The sequence below is a fragment of the Herpailurus yagouaroundi genome, unplaced genomic scaffold (genome assembly GCF_014898765.1).
Source record: "Herpailurus yagouaroundi ecotype Mexico unplaced genomic scaffold, PumYag 166, whole genome shotgun sequence".
Classification (NCBI taxonomy): domain Eukaryota; kingdom Metazoa; phylum Chordata; class Mammalia; order Carnivora; family Felidae; genus Herpailurus; species Herpailurus yagouaroundi.
The window spans coordinates 8,686,093-8,707,992 of record NW_024412407.1 but is presented as its reverse complement, the minus strand read 5'-3'; the positions used below and the strand labels follow the sequence as shown (position 1 = coordinate 8,707,992).

The following is a 21,900-nucleotide window of genomic DNA, read 5'->3' as shown; positions in this document are numbered from 1 at the left end:
ATATGTGATTGGGGGAAGGTAAGATGGAGACCAAGGTTTGGTAGCATATGATGGAGGATTTTGAAAATCAGATCAGGATGTTTGACTTTTATTATTCTGTATATAGTGAGGGTGTGAGATTTATATTATTTACTTGTTTTGCAGCAGAACAGTTTCTTGATGAAAATGATATTTGGGGAACATTAGTCTTAATGCTGGTGTGTGGGATAGATTTGAGATAGGAGAAAATAGTGACAGGAATAGCAAACACACCTGTCTGGTTTGATCAGAAAAAGGGGTATTATTATTTTTTTAAAGTTTATTTTTGTTTTGAGAGAGCAAGAGAAAGAAAGTGGGAGAGGGGCCAAGAGGGAGGAAGAGACAGAATCCCAAGCAGGCTCCACATTGTCAATGCAGAGCTTGATGCACTGCTCGAACCCATGAACCATGAGATCATTGACCTGAGCTGAAATCAAGAGTCAGACGCTTAACCTCTGAGCCACCCAGGTGCCCCAGTGGGATATTATTTTTATCAAGTATTGAGATAAATGTGGATTCTTTTTTTTTTTTTAATTTTTTAAATTGGAGTATAATTAACACATTATATTAGTTTGAGGTATACAATGTAATGATTCAATATTTGTATGTATTGTAAAATGATCACCACAATTAAGTCCAGCTAACATCTGTTACCATACATAGTTATTTTTTTCTTCTGATTAGAACTTTCAAGATCCAATCTCCTAGTTACTCTCCCATATGTAATATAGTATTATTAACTATAGTTACTGTGCTGTACATCACATTCCCATGACTTACTCATTTTATAACTGGAAATTTGTACCTTTTGACCCCCTTCACTCATTTTGCCCATCCTCCACCCTGTCGGCTCAGGCAAGCACCAATGAGTTCGCTATATCCATGAGCTCAGGGCTTTTTTTGTTTTTTTATTTTTTTAGATTACACATACAAGTGAGATCATATGGTATTTATCTTTTTCTGTCTGACGTTTCATTTAGCATAGTGCCCTCAAGGTCTATCCATGCTGTTGCAAATGGCAAGATTTCATATTTTTTTATGGCTGGATAATATTCTGTTGTGTACACATACCACATTTGCTTTCTTGTTTTGTCCATTGATGGACATTTAAGTGGTTTCCATGTCTTGGCTATTGTAAATAATGGTGCAGTGAACATGGGGGTTCATTTATCTTTAAAAAAAAATTTTTTTTTCAATATTTATGAGAGACAGAATATGAGCAGGGGAGGGGCAGAGAGAGAGGGAGACATGAATCTGAAGCAAGCACCAGGCTCCGAGCCGTCAGCACAGAGCCTGATGCAGGGCTCAAACGCATGAATGGTGAGATCATGACCTGAGCCAAAGGTCACCCAGCCGACTCAGTCACCCAACCGACTGAGCCACCCCGGTGCCCTATTTATCTTAAAAAAAATTTTTTTTAGTGTTTGTTTATTATTGAGAGACAGAGAGAGACAGAGCATGAGCATGGGAGGGGCAGAGAGAGGAGGAAACACAGAATACGAAGCAGGCTCTAGGCTCTGAGCTGTCAGCACAGAGCCCGATGTGAGGCTCGAACTCAAAAACCGCGAGATCATGACCTGAGTCGAAGTCGGGTGCCTAACCAACTGAGCCGCCCAGGCACCCCTACGTTTATCTTGTAAATTAGTGTTTTTGTTTTCTTTGGAAAACTTTTTACTTCTTAAAAAATACTAGACAATGAAGTCATATTCAGAAAGTACTTCAGAATCTTGTAGTAGTATCTTTAGGGTTGTTGTTCTAAATACCAGTTTTCATTGGACTGTCAATTTACAGAAGAGCAGGTTAGTAGAGAATTCCAGTTGCTTGTAAATTTGATAAAGTGACTATTGCTGCACTTCATTTTATTTACTGGAGTGTAGTTCCATCATTATTAGTTTGCAGTCATATAAGATTTTAGATTGTATTTAGATTCAGTTTATATGTAAATTCACTTTACCTTCTATCTCTGTGCTGGAAGGAACTTTTTTTAATTTTTTCTCTAATTTCCCCCCCCCCCCCCCCCCCAAGCTCTGGAACTTAGCACTTCTGTTTATTTGCTTAAATAATTTAACAACATTCTCCTTTCTATTTTTCTAAAACCATGTGAGACAGGGTCTAGTGGGGATAAGTAGACAGAGTCATGACAAAAACAGACTGAACTGAAGACAGATGAACATATTTGACATGTTTAGAGTTCCTTAGAATGTTTTCCAATGTAGGGTATTCTTGGACACACATTTGTATGACTAGTACGTATGGTTAAGAAAAAGGGATTCTTTTGGAAAGGGTGCTTAGGACTGAGGAGAATGGTCTGGGATGTGCATAGGATCATATCTTCTCAAAATTCTCCTGAAAGTGCTTTGCGATTATTTTGAATCTTATTTTGATAATAAACTGATTTGCTTTGGTTTGGACATTTCTATATTCATTTGTAAGTTGTTTTTAAAAAGTGATCATAGGGCTCGTAAAAATTGCCTCCACTCTAACTCATCTTAGTATGTGAAGAAATATGTAACTGAGCAACATTCTGACTACAAATAAAAGAGAAGACTGGTATTCCCAAATGATGATAATCCAGCATTTAGAACAAAGGTAATTTTTTCTGTGCTTTTTTACTTGTAACATCCCAGGAATGGTTTTACTTTTGTCTATAAAAGCAGAGGAAGTTGTAACATGGACAAAATATGGAGTCTCCTGATGGGATTCAGAGAAAATTCAGGAATATCCTCCTTGCTACCCAGCAGGGAGGAGTAAGCCTTCCATACTGCAGCCTGAGTTACAGAGAATAGCTCAGTCCAGTCCTTTCTCTGTGTCATTTTTATGAGTAAAAGGAGTTTACACTCTTGAAGAAATACCAAGTCCTCTTCATTGCACAATTTGAGATGATTGGCTGAGGACTGGTTGTCTCCACAAGGGTTCTTAGGCCAGTATTCTCAAACTGTTCATTAGTGAGTTATGGGAAAAAGTGTTCTGAGTTAAATACAGTTTGGCAACTTTGTTAGAAGAGTTAAACATGGTTCTTTTCTGCAACACTTTTCAAAACTAATGTGCTTATAAATTGTCTTGTGACTGTCTATGGAATTTTCCAAACACATTGAGCACATATTGTCCCATCCCTTCTACTCTTGGCCTCACCAGCCCCCAGCATGCATATCTACTTACAGGGTTACTGTGAAGTTTAGAAAATGCTGCTGTTAGCAGAAAACTTGCTAGATAAAATAGACCCAGCTGGAATAGTCTTGAAAAATGCTTAACTAGTTTACTAAGATAGATGTGAAAGCCCATTGCTTCCCCAGTTCTGGGTTGCATGGGAAACATGATTAATCATAGAGAGCTTGGTTGAAAAAGAGAAGCCAAGTTTTAATGGCTTTGATTTAAGATGCAGTATACTCAGGCAGAGTAGGGTGCCTTGAGAGGAGTCTTTTAAACTCTGGAGGTTATGAACCTTGATAAGTGAATTAGCACATATTTAGTATGGAGAGTTGTTAGAATTAGGCTTTGATACTTCATTGCAGATTTTTCCTATTGTCCTCTGAAATGCAATGTGAGAAAGCATTTCAATTAGACCTCTAGGTTGTTGAATTATCTTATATTTTTGAATTGAAATAGCCAGCGTGGTTCTTTCAGTTAATCATTAGCAAGGACATCCAATGAAAAGTATATTTGCTATGCAGTATTTTTCTAATGTAGTCCTTTAAGTGATTATCTAAGATCACAATAATGAATTTCCATTTATCGGTTCCTTATGAAGAACTATATTTTCATGGACAAAGTGATCCTTCAGGACAACCCAACTTTGGGTTTTCTGGAATCTATGTAAGTAGAAAGCTTACACTATCTCTTGACATAGCACATACTCCTTTATCGAGAAAAAAGTAAGAGCTAAATAATTGGATATATATTAGGAAGTTATTAATAGGGAAAACAAACTTTGAGGACATTTCATTAAGTCAGGGTAGATGCATCCAACTTCTTAGATTTTCTAATACTCTACAAGGTAAACAGTTGATGTTCCAAATGGTATCTGGATACTGGTTTAATTTCTTTTATACCCATTAAAATAACAGGGGCTTACACATGGCATAAGTTTCTCTAGAGTGTCATAGTGCAAACGTAAATAGTCCAGGACTGATAAGGTAGCTCTAAAGGAAGCCTTCAGGGGTGCCTGGGTGCCTTAGTCAGTTGAGCACCTCACCCCGACTCTTGATTTCGGCTCAGGTCAGGATCCCAAGGTTGTGGGATCAAGCCCCACGCATCAGGTGCCATGCTGAGCTTGGAGCCTGCTTAAGATTCTCTCTCTGTGTGTCTCTGTCTCTCTCTAGCCCCCCACCTCTTCCCTCCCTTTTCCCTGCACATGCTCTCTCTATCTCTAAAATAAAATTAAATTTAGGGCACCTGGATGACTCAGTTGGTTAAGCATCTGACTCTTGATTTCGGCTCAGGTCATGATTTCATGGTTTGTGGGTTTGAGCCCTGCATTGGGCTCTGTGCTGACAGTTCAGAGCCTGCTTCTGATTCTCTCTCCCTTTCTCTCTGCCCCTACCCCACTTGCATTCTGTCTCTCAAAATAAATAAATAAACTTAAAAAAATTAAAAATAAATAAAGGAAGCCTCAGCCCATTCTTTCCTGTCCTTTACATATGGCTTCCATCTTACGCTACCATATATAGATGGCTGCTCCATATATAGGTGGTACCATATATAGAAGGATAGATTCTCCTCATTCTAGCCAGTGGCACAGAGTAAAAAGAGAGAAGAGGAACTCTTTCTCTTATGAGCACATGCCTTTTCCATTTACATCCCATTAGTCAGATTCATGCCACACAAGGAAAGCTAGGATATGTATTTTTTGAGCTTTCACAGACATTCATAAAATTGATCATGTAACAAGCCACAAAGGACACTTTCATACATTCCCCAAAAAGTCACAGATAATGTCTTGAGGAAACTTTTATTGCTTAAAGAATAGGTAAAAGAACAGAATACACACACACACACACACACACACACACGGATTATATATACTTATATACATGGCATGTGGTATATAGGTGTGTGAGTGTATGTGTAGACAGCTGGTAGTCTGTGTTATTCATTATCCTGAGATAGGTTTCCAGATGCTGAAGTGCCTTCTGAGTTATCACAGAAAGAAGAGATTGTACTTAACAACTTGAAGTTGTTAATTCTCTGTAAATCAGTAACCTATGGGCTTAAGAATTTGTGGTGTATTAAGTTAAAGGAAGCATTCAGCCCCAAAGATGTCTGAGTGTGTATTGAATTTCTTGAGTAGTGATTTATGTACACGTGTATGGGAATATAATATAATTTGATATACAGATACTTGATTTATAGACTGTTTATCAAAAAAGTAGAATGAAGTAGCAGTTTATTAAAATGAGTACTTTTGAGTGTAGTTTTTTCCATCAAAGGAAAAAATTATGATTCGATGTAATAGTTCACTTAAATTGCAGTATGATATAAGAAATTTTAGGTCTTGTTTCAAAATCAAATTAGTGTAATTTTTTAAATTGTGAAGATAATTGGTACATCTTATTTAAGTGAAGGAAAATGTATTCAGATATATACATTAATTTTTATAGACCTCATAAAGTAAAACAAATAGGAAACAATTTTTTCACAATTCTTTAGGGGGGTTTATAGCCAAACAAGCATTTTTTCATGTATTTTATATTACTTGATAGTATTCTGGAGCTTGTTTAATGATTCTTATTTTCTTTTATATTTTATGATTCTTATTTTCCGATAAATGTTTTCAAATCTTTACATTTTTTTTACGACTTAGCCAAATTTCACATCTTTGACCTGTGTTTCCTTTGTCATCCTCTACTAAGTATTATACTTGGAATTTCCTGCTCTTTAATCCACAGATTAAATCCAGGTAAAAGATTTTTAAAGTTCTCTTTTGGTTATCTTCTTTATTTTGGTTTTAATTTTATTGCTTTAAAATTTGTGAACATAGCCTATATTTTGATGGCCAGGTGCATGTAACAAGGTATCTTTTGTGGCCTATTATGTGATTGATTTTTATGAACGTTCTATGTAAGCTCAAGAAGAATGCATTCTATGTTGTAATGTCATTTATGTCATGTCGTCAGGCTTTCAAGGTGGTATATTTCAAATCTTTCAAGTCTTTGCATTTGTTTTTTTGCTTCATACTTTTCCAAAGGCATGTAAAAACCTCCAGTTAGAATTGTCTGTCTATTGCTGGTGCACCAAAATTTTCAGTTGTTGCTTCATGTACATTGAGGCTGCATATTCACTTTCATTTTATCTTGCTGTTATATATCTGCTTGTGTCTTATGGCTCCCCACCTTGAAGTTTAATTCTTTTGATATTAACAGTGACTTTCTTTTGGTTCATATTTTTCTCATATTTTTCAGATACTTTTCGTTATCCTTTATGTTTTATTTTTGTTGAATCTTGGTTTTACATTTAATCTAAGAACATGTCTTTTGAGTTTAATCCATTTATATTTAATATGATTATTGTTACATTAAAGTTTATCTCTGCCATTTTATATTTTATCCCTTCAGTGTCTGAATTTAATGTCTATGTCCTCTCCTCTTCCTACCCAGTAAATACCAAGATCCTTAGCATACTCCCCTTGGTACCCCTATTTTGTTGGAATAGGTTGATGTGATATTTTAATTACTTATTTTTATGAATATACTTTTATAAAAAGATGAATCTTCTAAAACTTTTCCTGACTTCTGTATTTTGTTGCTTTTATCTGAGTTCATTTCTCATCCTGCCAGATTGCATTCTTCAGAAGCTTTGAAAGAGGGTCTTTTTGTGGCAAACTTTGAGAGGTTATATACCTAGAATATCTTTATTTATCACTCATGCTTAAGTGATAATTTACTTTGTTATGAAATTCTAAGTATGAGGTTTTTTTCCCCCTTAGTATTTTGAGGGTAAGCTTTCATTGTCCTCTTGTTGGCCTGGTGTTTGTTGCTTGTGAAAAGTCTGATACTTGATCTTGTTCTTTTGTTATGTGATCTCTCCTCTTCCCCTTGTTGGAAGCTTTTGAGTAATTTTTTTGTTTTGTTTTGGAAAGGCCTAACTTTCACTCTAGTATGCTTAGGTATAGGCTTTTATATTCTTAGCACTCTAAGCCATTTCAATCTAAGATCTCATATATTGAATTCTGTGAAATTCTTGGCCATTATTTTTTAAATTTCTTCCCCTTCATTTATTCTTTTCTTTGGTTATAGAATTGTTGTTAGGTAGATATTGATACTTATACTACTTATACTAGATCATTTTTTAAAAATATTTATTTATTTATTTATTTATTTATTTATTTATTTATTTAATTTCTTGAGAGAAAGAGACCAAGCCAGGGAGGGGCAGAGGAAGAAGGAGAGAGAGAGAGATCCCAAGCAGACTCTACGCTGTCAGCACAGAGCCTGACGTGGGGCTCAAACCCATGAACTGTAAGATCATGACCTGAGCTAAAACCAAGAGTCAGAACACTTAACCATCTGAACCACCCAGTCAGTCACCCCTCTCTAGATCACTTTAACTTTTAAAGTTCTTTGTATCTCGTTCTGCTGCTCTATGGGACATTTCCTGGACTTAGTCTTAAATTTTTTTTTTTTAATGTTTATTTATTTTTGACAGAGAGAGAGAGAGGGAGACAGAGCATGAGTGGGGGAGGGTCAGAGAGAGGGAGACAGAATCTGAAGCAGACACCAGGCTCTGAGCTGTCGGCACAGAGCCAGATGCGGGGCTCAAGCTCACGAACTATGAGATCATGACCCAAGCCGAAGTCGGTTGCTCAACTGACTGAGCCACCCAGGCGCCCCTTCCTGGACTTAGTCTTAAAGATTACTACATTGTACTTTGGTTCTATCCGTTCTGTTATCCAAACCATTTTAAAATTTAAATTTTTTTTTCAACGTTTTTATTTATTTTTGGGACAGAGAGAGACAGAGCATGAACGGGGGAGGGGCAGAGAGAGAGGGAGACACAGAATCGGAAACAGGCTCCAGGCTCCGAGCCATCAGCCCAGAGCCTGACGCGGGGCTCGAACTCACGGACCGCGAGATCGTGACCTGGCTGAAGTCGGACGCTTAACCGACTGCGCCACCCAGGCGCCCCAAAATTTAAAAATCACAAACAGTATCCTCTTTGTTCTTAACTGCTTATTCCTGCTTTATATTTCTACTACATGTTTCTCTTAAGTCTATACACTATGAATGTTTAAAATTCTTCTTTCAATTAGTTCTGCTTCAGAGGTTATTTCCTGTTCTTTTCAGTGTGGATGTGGGTTTGGGTGTTTGTCTCCTCTTCCTTTATTAGTAATTATTAAATATTTCCTCATTTTTTTTCTTCCTGTTTGTTACTCTTTTATCATCCTGAGATGCTGGTGAATTAAAAAAAATATTTTTTAATGTTTATTTATTTTTGAGAGAGAGAGTGTGAACGGGGAAGGGGTAGAGAGAGAGAGAGGGAGACACAGAATCTGAGGCAGGCTCCAGGTTCCAAGCTGTCAGCACAGAGCCTGACGCAGGGCTCGAACCCATGGAGTGGACTGTGAGATCATGACCTGAGGTGAAGTTGGACATTTAACTGACTGAGCCACCCAGGCACCCCGAGATGCTGGTGCATTTAGAGTGAGAGGTGGACATACGCTGAGTTCTACCATTCTTGGCATTTTACATACACGTGGCTCTTGTTTCTTAGGGATACTTCTCTGCAGGCACTGCTTATCTCAGTAGGGTGCCTCCCTCTTTTCTGTTTTAGTCCTGCTGTCTGGCTGTTTCTGCTGCTTTCCTATACTAAGGTAATGGTAGCATGGCTGATAATCTACCTAAGAAAATCCAGCCTAGTAAAAAGGCACACAGCTAGAATTCCTAACCTCAGTTTATTCTCCCCATCAGTGGATGCTGGCTTTTATATGCTCTGTGACTCCCTAACCATGCCCTAGCATTATCTGTGTGCTCCACTGTTTTTGAACTAGATTCTGAGATTCAGCAATCTAGCGTCTACTGTCCTCTCCAGAGTAGAGTGGAGTTCCTGGTGTCTGGGAAGGCAACAACAACCAGCAGATGGTGCTGGTCTTTTACCTTTTCAGGAATCAAAAGCCATATCTTACTTTTACAGGTAATGGCTACTATAAGTGATTATTAATTTTTTTTCAAGTTGTCAGAACATCTTAAGAGTATTCAAGTATTTTTATGAAGAGATAAGAAGGAAATAAATGTATCTAACAATTTCTGTCTCCTTCCTCATATATAAAATTGTGCTGTTCTGGTTACAGTGCATTTTGAATACCTTTTATGATAGGATAATTGACTTTTAACATATTGTGATCTGTAGTAGCTACTATTTACTGAGTGCTTACTGTGTCCTGGGTACTACACTAAATGTTTTATGTATGTACTGTTGGTGAAAGACCAGGATGATTTCTCCAGTGAAAAGTTTTAACTTAATAGGTTTATAAGAATTGTGGATTACTATTGACTCTATAAGACAGAAATTATACTCACATAGTGTAACAGCAATAAATTCCATTAAAGTGATAAAATGTTTTACCTGTAGAAGAGGGAAATAATTGAAGGAGGAAACTTAGAGACTGTTTTTAATGAGAGAACTAAAACTTACAGAATTTGTCACTTTTATATAGTTCATGAGCTTTCTCTGTTTTTTGTTTGAGGGGTATATATGGATGACAGAACCATTTTGTTTTCAGAGTATTTAACATTTGTAGAATATTACAAATAAAAATGTTACAAATAAATATGCTTGTGTGTTTTACACATAGATGTGAAAATAGAAAATAAATCATTCCATCTTCCTAAAGCAGTTTAAGTGGTCATTATTTCTCATCTAGTTTCATCTATAAAACTAATGTGCTTAACTGCTTAAATTTATTTTTAGTAATAAACTAACCTTTACCACAGAGCCTAATTTTCTTCCCTTATCCTGTGCTTTCTGATTGTACTTGCTGGTGGAACCCAGAACAATGATTGTATGAAGTGAAGAAGAGAAGACATGCAGATTAGAAAATTGCTGGGTTGGGGGTGCCTGGGTGGCTCAGTCAGTTGAGTGTCCGACTTCAGCTCAGGTCATGATCTCACAGTTCATGAGTTCAAGCTCCACATTGGGCTTGCTGCTGTCAGTGAAGAGCCCATTTCTGATCCTCTGTCCCCCTTTCTCTGCCCCTCCCCTGCTTGTGCTCTCTCAAAAATAAATAAACATTTGAAAAAAGGAAGAAAATTGCTGGAATTATGTAGAGTGTTTTTTTGCTTGACATTATTTAGGCAATGAAACCTTTTTTTTTTTTTTAATTAAGTGCAATCTACACACAGTAAAAGTCACTCTTTAGTATATTGCTCTGTGAGTTTTGACACATGTGAACAGTTGTATAAGCATCACCAGAATGAAGATCTAGAGAGCATTTCCATCACCCCCCAAATTGCTCTGTGTCCTTTTTAGGTAGCCTAGCATTCCATCTTCTATCCCTTGTAACAACTTATCTGTTTTATACCCCTTTAATTTTGCCTTTTTAAGAATGTCAGATTAATGAAATTATACCATATGTAGACTTTTCAGTCCAGCTTCCTTTACTTAACATAGTGCTTCTGAAAATCATACGTATTGCCTGTGTCCATAGTTCGCTCCTTTTTATTGCTAAGTAGTATTCCATTGTATGAATATGCTGCAGATTCTTTATCATTTCTTAGTTTAGGGAGGTTGGGGTTTTCCCAGGTTTTGGTGATTATAAATACTGTAAACATTCTCATATAAGTTTATGTGTGAATAGAAGTTTTCACATCATTTGGGTAAATACTAAAGAATGAAATTACTGGGTCAAACTGTTAATACATATTGTATTTGAAGCTGCTAAACCATTTTTGGGAATGGCTGAACCATTTTACATTCTCATCAGCAATGTATGAAAATTCCAGTTGCTTCCCATGCTTGTTAAGGGCTTGGTAGTATTCATTTCTTATTTTTAGCCATCCTAAAAGAAGTGTCATAGGCTGTCATTGTTCTTAGAACTTGCATTTCCCTAAATGAGTAGTGATGTTGAGCATTTTTGATGTTTATTTGCTATCTGCATATCTTCTTTGGTGAAGTATCTGTTCAAGTGTTTTCCTTTTTATTTATTTTTTTTTCTTTTCTTTGAGAGAGAGTGCGTGCATATATGCATGGGGAGGACAGAAGGAGAGGGAGAGAGAGAATCTTAAGCAGGCTTCACGCTCAGTGAGGAGCCCGACATGGGGCTCAGTCTTACAACTGTGAGATCATGACCTGAGCCAAAATCAACACTTGGATACTCAACTGACTGAGCCACCCAGGCGCTCCAGGGTATAAAGTATTTATCAGATACATGATTTGCACTTAACTTTCTCATAAACTGTTGCTTGTCTTTTTATTCTCTTTTCAGTATGTTTTTTAAAACAGTTATTGAGAAATAATTAATACAATAAACTAAACATGTACAGAGTATCCATTTTGGTAAGACTTGACATAGGTATACACCCGGGAAATCATCACCACAATTGAGATAAGAAACGTATCCATCACTCTCGAAAGTCTCTGTGTGTCCCTTGGTAATTCTTCCATCCCACTTGTCCCAGGCAGCCACTAATTTTTTGTAATTACAAATTAGTTTGCATTTTCTAGAATTTATTTAAGTGAAATCATATACTGTGTACTCTTTTTTCATTTAACAAAATTATTTTGCGATCCTTCTCTGTTGTATCAAAGTTCAGTCTTGTTTTGTTGCCAAGTAGCATTCTGTTATATGGGTATGCCACAATTGGGTTATATCTGGTTTGGGGCTATTATAAATATATATTAATTTTTTTTGCACAAATCTTTTAAATGGATTTATACTTTCGTTTCTCTAGGAGTGAAATGGTTTGGTAATATGGTAAATGTGTTTAACTTTTTAAGAAGCTGGCAAACTGTTTTATAACATTTTACATTCTTATCAGCAATGTCTAAGAGGAGTTCTAGTTGATCCACATTATCAACAACATCTGATGGTCAGCCTTTAATTTTAGCTATCCGAGTAGGTTTGTAGTGATATATTTTTTAAGTGGTTTTTTTTTTGTTTTTTTTTTTTGCATTTATTTATTTTTGAGAGACAGAGTGAGACAATGCACAAATGGAGGAGGGGCAGGGGGAGAGGGAAACACAGACTCCGAAGCAGGCTCCAGGCTCTGAGCTGTCAGCACAGAGCCTGACGTGGGGCTTGAACCCACAAACTGTGAGATCATGACCTGAGCTGAAGTCAGAAGCTCAACCGACTGAGCCACCCAGGCACCCCATGTAGTGAAATTATGGTTGGAATTTGGTTTTCCCTAATGACTAATGATGTATGTTTCATGTATTTATTTGCTGTTCATATATCTTTTTTGGTGAAGTGTCCAGTTTGTTGGTACACCTTTTCATTGGTTTGCTTTCCTTATATTCAGAGGGTTTTTTTATATAATCTGAATCTTATCAAATATGTGATTTGCAAATTTTTTCTCCCACTCTGCAGCTTGTCCTTTCATTTTTTTATGAGGAGGAGGAATTTTTAATTTTGATAAACATAAATTTGTCAAGTTTTTTTCTTTCAAGTATCATGCTTTTGACATATCTAAGGAATCTTTGGCTAATTCAAGGTCACAAATATTTTCTCCTGTTTTCTAGGTGTTTTATAGTTGTAGGTGTTTTCTTTTAACTTTATTGAGAAATAATTGACAACTATATATATTTAAAGTGCACAGTGTAATGATTTGATATATATATACATTGTAGAATAATATGTAGTTTTCAATTTTATATTTAAATGTATGATTACTCTTGACTAAAATTTTGCATATGCTGTCACATATGGATTGTTTAGTACTGCTAGTTTCCTTAAGTAATGCCTTAGTGACATTTCACAAATATTGATATGTTGTATTTTAATTTTCATTTCATTCAACATCTTTGTTATTTCCCCTTTGAGTTTTTCTTTGACCCATAGGTTTGGAAGTATTTGATATCCAAGTGTTGGGCTTTTCCAGATATCCTTCAGTTACCATTTTCTAATATCATTCCATTGTGGTCAGAAAGCATACTTTTAATGCCTTGAATCTCTTTAAATTTATTGAGAGTTGATTTGTGGTCTAGAGTGTGGTCCTTCTTGGTAAACGTTCTGTGTGCACATGAGAAGAAAGTGTATTCTGCTGTTGTTCATTGAAGTTTTTTATAAACGTCAGATTACATATGTTGATAGTGTTACCCAACTCTAATGTATCCTTGATTTTCTATTTATTCTCTTAGTTATTAATAAAGAAGTATAGCTTATCTCTGACAATAATTATGGATTTGCTTATTTCACCTTGGTATTTATCAGTTTTGATGTATTTTTGAAGCTCTCTCAATAGGTACATAAATGTTTCTAGTGTATGTCCTCATGGTAAAATGACTCTTTTATGACCAAGAAATTATCTTTATCCTTGGTAATATTTTTGACTTGAAATCTACTTTGTCAGATATTCATATAGTCACTCTAGCATTCTTTTGACTAATGTCAGTATGGTATGTGGTGTTTTTTTTTTTTTTTTTTCTTTTTCCATTCTTTTCCTTTAAAACTATTTGTTTCTTGGGGCACCTGGGTGGGTCAGTCGGTTAAGTATCTGACTTCAGCTCAGGTCATGATCTTGCAGTTTGTGAGTTTGAGCCCCAAGTTGGGCTCTGTGCTGACAGCTCAGAGCCTGGGACCTGCGTCAGATTCGTTGTCTCCCTCTCTCTCTCTCTCTGCCCCTCCTCTGCTTGTGCTCTGTCTCTCCCAAAAATAAATAAACAAAAAAAAATTTTTTTTTTTAAATATTTGTTTCTTTATATTTAAAGTGCACTTTTGGACATACAGTATAGTTGGGCTGGCCTTTTTTTCTATTCTGATAATCTTTGCCTTTTAGTTGAGGGTGTTTAGACCATTTACATTTAATGTGACTAATGATCTGGTTAGGTTTAAATTCACCATCTTTCTGTTTTCTGTTTGTCTTGTCTGCTTTTTGTTTCCTTCCTCCTGTGCCATCTTTTGAATTGAGTATTTTTATGGTTCAGTTTTATCTCTTGGATTTGTATATCAGCTGTAACTCTTTGCTTTAGAGATTGCTTTAACTTTCTGTAGTCTACCATGTACTAATGTTATACATGTAGTATAATTACCTTAGAATATTGTACTTCCATTTCTCCCCTTTTGGCCTTTGTGCTTTTATTTTCTTATATAAAATAAGAATAAGAATGATTTTTTCTTCTATGAATGTTGTAAACTAAACACTGCATAGTAATTAATTGTTTTAAAAGTTACCTTTTAAAGAGATTTAAACATTTTTTTTAAATGTCATGTGTTTTTTCACATTGTTACCATTCTCCCTTCTCTTATTCTTTTGTTGTACATCCAGATTTCCATAAAATCTGACCACTATATCTGTCTTGGCTGAAATTAGAAGTCCCAGTGTTTCCACTCTTTGCTTTAAGGATTTATGATTTACAATTTAATGGCTGGGCTTCAGTCAGTACTTTTAGATGCCCTAACTACATGATTTTTAGGGTGTTTTTTTTTTCAATAATATTTACATCACACATTTAAAGATAGTTTTCATTCTTTAAAGATAGTATAAATGAGTTAGACTTATTCCTAGATATACATACTCATCTGCTGCTTTCAGTATTTCAATATTGAAGTTTTTTAGTATCTTGTAGTTAACTCTAAGTTCAGCTAGCTGTTAATATTCTAACATAAGACCAATGTGTCACTTCACCTTCAAAATAACATGCTTGTAATTTTCCTTCTCCTCTCCCCTTGCCATATGCAGAAAAATAATCCTATTTGAATAATCCTAATGAATGTACTCTTAGTGATCATTTAAGTCCTTTTGATAAGTTGGCATTTCTAGTAGAAATTAATAATAGTTTATTATACAAAGTGCAGTTTTATATATTTAGGATTCCCTTTAGTAATTAAATTCAGATGATTGTATCTTAAATGACTTAAAGGCACTTTAGGGCAATTAGGTGGGTGAAAATTTCTGTTTACAAAAGAGATCTATTTAGGGAAATAGAACTTAAAATTTTTGTTTAAATGGTTTCTTTTATAGAGTTATTTTAAAATAAAATTTTTTTAGGGGGCCTGGGTGGCTCAGTTGGTTAAGGTCAAGATCTCATGGTGTACACAGGATTGAGCCCCTCACTGAGCTGTATGCTGAGAGGACAGAGCCTGCTTGGGATTCTCTCTCTCCTGCTCTGCCCTTCCCCGACTTGCACACGTTCTCTCTCTTTCAAAATAAATAAGTGAAGTTAAAAAAAATTTTTTTTAAATAAGTTTTTTCTAAGCTTTGAATAATCCAGGTAATGAGGAAATCTCTAATGACTGAGCAAGTATGTCAAGTCACTAAAAACACCAACAATCTGTGGGTTCTGGGGAGAGTGGTGGTGTGTGCTATAGAATGTTTCTGTAAAACTATAGTTCGTATATCTTTCTCTTTGGTAGTGTGTGAAAAAATCTTCTTTACCCCTGTTGCTGGTAGTCATTTCCTGTTTTGGGGGAAGGGGATGGTGAGGGAGATGCATTAAATCATTAAGAGACAGTTGAGGAGTAAGTTTTGTTGGGACAGCCCGCTTCTGGCAGGACATCATAAGGATCTTTGCAGACCCACTTCCCAGTGAAACTGGCAAAAATTACTTGTTTTGATAGCAGTCATTTAAAGTCTGAAAATGGTCCTAAGGGTCTACAACAAATGAAGAAAGAAAATCTGCTAAAACTTGGGAAGAACAGCCCAAGTCTGTGGTATTTGAACCAAGACTTGCTTCCTCTCTCCCCTTTTCTAATTCAACAAGATGGAACCTGCACTCCACACTGGTGCAGCCAAGAACACAGGATTCCCTCTCTCCTCACCACCTAGTTGGAGGGCACCTTCCTGAGAGGAGCAGATGTCAGGATTTCTCATTCTGCCCAGCTACATGTTGCTGAGGCTACATGTTCTGGGCATGTGGGCCTGAGAGGCAGGGGCTTACTTCTGCTAATCCCCCTCATGGCACAGAAATGCTGCTTGTACACAGTGCCACTGAGAATTACTCATGTCTCAGCTCTTCAGGTAGCAGTTCCACACTGGGAGAAAGATGCAAGTTCCCTCCACGCTACCAAGCATTTTGGTCTCAAAGTTGGGTTGTCATTCTATATAGTGAGCCGCTATCCCTGCTCTCAGACCCATGGCTCAGAGAGTTATACAATAGAGAGTTCTACATCTCTTTCCAAAGTAACTAACTTTATTTGTAACAATGTGTGGAAAATATCAAGCCTACGGATATTCTCAAAAACAGTGGAGGTTGTGAAGGCAATGAGGAAGAGTTTGGTAGATGCATTGGAGGTAAATAAAGGATATTTTGGCTAGCTTGCTGGAGGGAACCAGGGAAATACTGAGCTTGAAGGAAACCTCCTAGGGTCAGAATAAATCGCAAATATTGAGCTCCCTCCAAAGGAACTGAGATTTGTGTGGAGCAGTTTATGCTTCAGTATCGTTGAAAACAATAGAGCAATGAGCTGACAAGTAGTGCTGCTTAAAAGCTGGGTTTTGTAAGGGAAAGAGACAGGGAGCCCTGCCAAAACTGCTGTCATTTCATGGTAACTTTGGGAATACCCAAGACTGTGCCTCCTGATGAAGAACACCAGGGGCTTCACACTGAGGAAAGATGAGGGAATAGACTTCACTGAAATGATCTAAGCAATGAGTTAATACAATAAACAAATAAATAACAATAACAAACCCCAGAGGGAGGCAACCAATATCCAGAGTCGGTACAGTACAGAATCTAAAATGTCCAGTTTCCAACAGTATTAGAAGACATGGAAAGAAACAGGAAAGTATGACCTCAGAGAGCCAATTGAGTTGGTCAGATGTGAGATTTAACAAAGATTTCAGATTAGCTATTATAAATATATTTGGAGAACTAAAGAAACCAGGGTTAAAGAAGTAAGGGAAAGTATGATGACAGTTTCTATCAAATAGAGAATGTCAATTAAGAGAAATTATAAAAAACTAGTTGGAAATTCTGAGTTTGAAAAGTATGAAATGAAAAATTCACTAGAGGGGCTCAATGATAGACTTGAATTGGCAGAAGAAACAATTAGCAAATTTGTAGTTAGATTGATAGAGATTATGCATTCTGAAGAACAAAAAAGAGTGAAGAATAATGAACAGAATCTCAGAGAAATGTAGGATACCATTAACTGTATTAGCATATATGTAATGAAAATACCAAGGGAAGGAAAGAGCATACTTTAAGAAACAATGGGTGAAACTTCCCAAATTAACTGAAAAACATTCATCTGCATATTTTGGAACCTTAGTGAACTCCAAGTAGGATAAATTGCAAGAGATTCACAGACGCCTCAAAATAAAGATGCTGAAAGTCAAAGAAAAGGAGAAAATCTTGAAAGCAGGAAGAGAAAAGCAACTCATCACTTACAAGGGAACCCCCAGTAAAATTAATAGTTAGTTTCTTATCAGACAGAGGGCATAATACAGTGGGATAACACAATCAGAAGTGCTGAAAGAGAAAAAATTGCCAACCTGGGTGCCTGGGTGGCTGTCTGACTTCGGTTCAGGTCATGATCTCACAGTTCGTGAGTTTGGGCCCTGCATCGGGCTCTGTGCTGACAGCTCAGAGCCTGGAGCCTGCTTTGGATTCTGTGTCTCCCTCTCTCTCTGCCCTTCCCCACCTTGTGCTCTGTCTCTCTCTGCCTCTCAAAAATAAAGAAAAAAAAGAAAGAGAAAAAGAAAAAAATTGCCAACCAAGAATTTTATCTTTCAAAAAGGAAGGCTAAATAAAAACATTCTCAGACACACAAAACTGAGAGGATTTGTTGCTAGCAGACCCACTTTATAAGAAACACTAAAGAAAGTTCTTTAGGCTAAAAGCAATGGCCCCACACAGTAATTCTAACACCCCCCCCAATCCCCCCACACAAGAGCATCAGTATAGATAATTGCATGATAATAAAAGATAATATAAATGCATATTTCTCCTCCCTTTTACTGATTTTAAAAGCAGTTGTGTAAACAATAAGTATATAATGTATTTTGAGCCTATAACACATAGAAATGTAGTATATATGCTCATAACAGCATAAAGGAAGTTTATGGGAGCAAAGCTGTATTAAACTAAAAAAAATGACTCCACATGGTAACTTGAATTCACAGGAATAAATCAAGAGAACCAGAAATGATAAATGTGAGGTTAATAAAAGCTATAAGTATATACTTGCTCTCTTCTCTCAGCTTCTTTAAAGGTCCTAATAATATAAGGTAATAGTTATAACATTTATACTTTGAGTAATATTTTATTATTGAGTTTATAACATTTATAGATGTAGTGTGTATATAACAATAATAGCTCAAAAAGGGGGGAAAAGAAATAGAGCTGTATAGGAATAATGTTTTTATATCTCATTGGAGTTAGTATAAATCTGAAGCCTAATCTGATAAAATATGTGTGGAAAGCCCTAGAACAAGCATGAAGGGAGTAACTTTAAAAAAAATCACTAAAAAGATTAAAATACTACATTAGAAAATATGCACTTAATGCAAAACAGAGCAGTAAAGGAGGAAAAGAGCAACAAAAATATAAGACACGTGGCAAACAAAAAGTAAGGTAGTAGACATAAATCCAGCTGTATTGATGATATTAAATGAAAATGTATTAAATAATCAAAAGGCATTGTTATCAGGCTGGATTAAAAAAAATAGGTACAGGATCTAACCATATGCTCTCTTTAGGAGACATACTTTAGATGCAAGATACAAATATATCAGAACTAAAAGTATGGCAAAAGGTATATCATGCAAACAGCAACCATAAGAAAGCCAGAGTGGTTAATGCTAATATCAGATAAAATACACTTTAAAATGATAAAAAATAAAGTCATTGGAGATAATGATACAAGTGTCACTTCATTAGGAAAGATAAAATTATACATACATGCATCTAACAACAAAGCCCTGAGAAATGAAGCAAAACCTAACAGAAATGAAGAAATAGACAATAGTTATGGCTCCCCCATTTTTAGTATTGGATAGAACAATGAGGCAGAAGATTAAGAAGAAATATGAAGTCTTAGGGGTGTCTGGTAGGCTCAGTTGGTTAAGCGTCCGACTTTGGCTCAGGTCATGATCTTGCAGTCTGAATTCAAGCCCCGTGTTGGGCTCTGTGCTGACAGCTTGGAACTTCGAGCCTGCTTTGGATTCTGTGTCTCCCTCCCTCTTTGCCCCTCCCCTGCCCTCACTCTGTCTCTCTCTCAAAAAATAAACATTAAAAAAATTTTTTTTAAAAAGCAACATAGAGTCTTGAACAGACAACTATATGTAATAGACATCTATAGAACACTCTACCCAACAATAGCAGAATATGTATTCTTCTAAAGAGCACATGGAACATTTTCCAGGAAATACCATATGCTAGGCTATAGAACCTACCTCAATATATTTAAAAAGATAGAATTAATACAAGGCATAGTTTCAAACCACAATGAATGATACTAGAAATAAACAATCCTGGGAAACTCACAAATGTGTAGAACTTAAACAGGATACTCTTTTTTGTTTTAAGTTTATTTATTTTGAGAGAGAAAGGAGGGGAAGGAGGGAGAAGGGGAGGGGCAGAAACAGAGGGGGAGAGAGAGAATCCCATGCAGGCTCCATGCTGTCAGTGCGGAGCCTGACGTGGGTCTCAAACTCACGAACCGTGAGGTCATGACTTGACCTGAAATCATGGGTCAGATGCTTAACCGAGCTGCCCAAGCACCCCTTAAGCAAGATACACTTCAATAACCAATGGGACAAAAAGAAAATCAAAAGTGAAGGTAGGAAATACCATGAGATGAATGAAAATGAAGACACAACATACGAAACATGACTATAGCTAATGCAGTGCTTAGAAAGATGTTTATAATTTTAAATGTATGCCTAAAAAGAAGAAAGGTGTCCACAACCCAAGCTACTTTAAGACACTGGAAAGGAGTAAATTAAAACTAAACCAAGAAAAGGAAGGAAATTATAAAAATTATAGCAGAAATCAAAGGAAATAAAGCCATAGAAAGGTAATAAAACCAAAAGCTGGTTCTTTGAAAATATCAACAAAATTGACAAACACTTTTGCTAGGAGGGTCTTTTTTTCATTGACCAAGAAGAAAAAAAAGACTCAAATTACCAGAATGAGAGTTAAAAGATGGAACATAATTATTGTTCTTACAGAAATAAGGATTGTTAAAGGAATAACAAGTCCATGCCAATAAATTAGATAATTTATATGACATGGACAAATTCCTAAGACACAACTCCCAAAACTGACTCAAGAAAAATAGAGAATCTGAATAGTCTATGAGAAGTAAAAAGATTGAATTAGTAATCAAAAAACTACCCACAAAGAAAAACCCAGGCCCAGATGCTTTCACTAGTGAGCTCTACCAAACATGAAAAAAAAAGAATCAAATCCAATTATTTTACAAATTCTTGCAAAAAATAGACTTAATTGGGGATATGTGTACCCTGTACACTTGGTGAAGTGGAAAGGGTGACAGCATAAAAGAAAAAGCAGTAGTAAGATACTTAGTTTCTCCTGTGACTGGAGCATTAAGCATCCTTGCTTTGAGTAGAACTTCTTTTTATGTAGTGGCCTACTGGATTCATTATCTTGTATCTGGTTTATAAGACTTCAATTTATACATGTCCTTAAAGAATATTGTATTGGCTGAATGAGGGAAACCCTTTGAAGGCAGATCCATTGATGATTGAATCTGAAATTATTTCCAAATAGCAAGGCTTTTTAAAAACATTTTTTAAATGTTTATTTTTGAAAAAAGCATTTTTTACATTATTTTTGAGAGAGAGAGAGAGAGACAGAGCACAAGTGGGAGAGGGGCAGAGAGAGAGGGAGACAGAATTCAAAGCAGGCTCCAGGCTCTGATCTGTCAGCACAGAGCCTGACGTGGGGCTCGAACCTATGAACCATGAGATCATGACCTGAGCCAAAGTCGGTAGCTCGACTGACTCAGCCACCCAGGTGCCCCTAAATGTTTATTTTTGAGAGAGAAAGAGACAGAGTGTGAGTGGGGAGAGGAAGAGAGAAAGACACAGAATCTGAAGCAGGTTCCAGGCTATGAGCTGTCCGCACAGAGCCCGACGTGGGGCCCAAACTTGTGAATTGCAAGATCATGATCTGAGCCAAAGTCGGACACTTAGCCCACTGAGCCACCCAGGCATCCCCCAAATAGTGAGATTTTGAGTTTACAAGAAAATAACAAATACTAGCTGTACTTACTGGTTCTAATTTTATAATACCAGTCTGATGGCATTAGTAAATTTTCTGATTTCAGGTTTTTAATAATCTAGATTTTAGTGTTATTATAAGAATAAAGTACCTTAATGTGTTCCTTCCATCATTTTGGAAAAGGTTACATAGTATAAGCTAGGGCTGACTTTGCTAATTTTTTTTCATTTCCATTTATGTTTTCTTCTTTACATCTTAGTTTAACACTTTTCCAAGGGACCTTACTTACATTTATATAGCATATTTGCCAAAGATCATTTGTATATATTTCATTTGAGTCACACAAAATTTTGAGGTTAGTAGGTCAGCTATTCTTTTTTCTTTGTGTGTATGTATGCATAATGTGTGCATATGTTTGGGGTGTGTGCTTAAACATAGCAATTGTGGCATGCTTCTTTACAATTTGGAATGGCTTTCCATTAGTGTTTCAATACATGGCAGTGCTGGAACTCTTGATTACAATTTCCCTTACAAGTAAGTACCAATAAACCTTTTGTTAACTGTTAGAGGAAGCTGGTTTTTCAGATTGCAGTTGTTGCCAAT

General features: G+C 36.2%; 1 protein-coding gene and 1 long non-coding RNA gene across 2 annotated transcripts in view; both read left to right on the top strand.

Moving 5' to 3' along the window:
- The window catches only part of ARID2 (AT-rich interaction domain 2), a 169,453-nt gene that overhangs the window by 18,295 nt on the left and 129,258 nt on the right, over positions 1 to 21,900 (top strand). The gene's annotated exons all lie outside the window — the stretch shown is intronic.
- LOC121038686 (uncharacterized) lies at positions 267 to 17,633 on the top strand. The gene is made up of 3 exons (XR_005794447.1): positions 267 to 277; positions 8,509 to 8,519; positions 16,907 to 17,633. It is a non-coding gene; the product is annotated as an uncharacterized LOC121038686 (long non-coding RNA).